Source organism: Stylophora pistillata, chromosome 7 (assembly GCF_964205215.1).
Source record: "Stylophora pistillata chromosome 7, jaStyPist1.2, whole genome shotgun sequence".
NCBI lineage: Eukaryota > Metazoa > Cnidaria > Anthozoa > Scleractinia > Pocilloporidae > Stylophora > Stylophora pistillata.
The window spans coordinates 28,477,086-28,478,803 of NC_142525.1; positions in this window are offsets into that span (position 1 = coordinate 28,477,086).

Consider the following 1,718-nt stretch of genomic DNA (forward strand, 5'->3'; position numbering starts at 1 on the left):
TGAAAAAAATATATTTTGAATGATTCATTTTAACCTCTACCAAGAGCATGACATGAGAGGCCCTAAGACGGTTCAAGTATTCTTATGAGCTGTTTTTGTTTTGAAGAACCGGAATGAACGATGCGTGACAATGGGATTACCTTTGTCTTTGCGTCTGGACTAAAAAAGAAACGTATGTATTTATCATATTTCGATTTGATCCAAAAAGAGGTAGAGGCAACAGCCAGAAAATCTTTCTAAAAGAGCTTACTAACACCAGGGGGGCAAGAGTACCATATAACCCCATACATTAATTATGCATTCAGTCTTTGTTCAATGAAAACAACAGCGATAACAATAGAACTCCGCAGAGACCAGTAGTCTTTGTTTTCAAAATTTGGATTTTTTTTCTAAGTCTTTTTTAAAGCAGGGTAAATTCGGCGCGTTTTGGCTTTGCAAAACGAGAAATTTAAGGCATTTTCTAGAGGTTTTTATTTTTGAAATATAATTTAATGTTCAGTTTCGCTTTGAAAGCGTAAAATTGGCCGGAAAATAAAGTTAAGTCTACGGTCAGGCTTTGAGGTTTGTCAATGCAAAGTTGAAATAAATGTTGTGTCTTACCTGTTCTTGTGGTTTTGGTTGATTCTTTCATTATCCTTTCGTGTCCTAGTGTTGATAATTGTTCGTGAAGGCCGGTGCATACAGCGATTCAAAGAAACCTTTGTGTCTAGTCTTTCTGGACTTCATAAAGTTGGGCGATATGTTCGATAATGCTTCCAAAGGGATCGTTTCCGTAGTACTGACGCCACATATATTCTTGTAGGTAGCCATCGAAAAGTCCTTTGGATGTTCCTGTTTGGGGCAAACCTCGCTTGATTCCCCATCATGTATTTTCGATGCCCTGTGTGTGCGCACTGGTGAATTCCGGCGCATTGAAGCCATTCCATCGCAACCCTTTTTTAAACATCGCCACTCGTACCCGTCTCGCGATGAAGCACGTCGCGTCCAGCTAAGTTCATTGCTGCACCCAGCTCGAGGACATTTTACCGATGTCGCAAGCAGGTTGTGATCCTTACACCACTGTATGCACCGGTCGTGATCCGATAATACTCGAGAAAGTCGAATAAAATTCAGTCTCTCCATCTCGGAGTCGTTGTTGTTTTTCTTTCTATCTTCTTCTTTCGTTGATGTTATTAGAAAGAGGTATGAATAAATTTTGTTTTCTATGTGGTATTTGGCTAATCGTGAAGAAGAAGAAATGCATTCTTTAGTGCAAAGGGAACCTTTGGTGCATTCTATCAATGCACATATTGTTATGAAAATTTTTTTAACTGAAAGGTAAAACAAAAAGTAGCTTTTGGAGAGGAACTCCTAACTGGTTTGCGTAGCATAGTGGTAAGGCTATGGTTTGATAATGGTCTGATAATAATTCGTTGTCTTAGGAGCGATGGTTCGAGGCTCAGCAGAACTGCCAAGAGGGTAAATAGGAAAGAAAAGAAAAAAAAAAGCGAGGAGAAGGGAATTGGGAACAAAGGGGAGAAGGGAGAAGAACGTGAGAAAGGAATGGAGACGAAAAAGCCGATTTCAATCAATTTCTCTTTTATTGAAGCAGTAAGTACTTATTAGTAATGTATATATGCTAAGCCTATGGGAATAAGTCATTGTCTTAAAAACAATGGGGTACATACATAATTAATGAATTGAATGCATAATTGATGTATGGGGTTATATGGTACTCT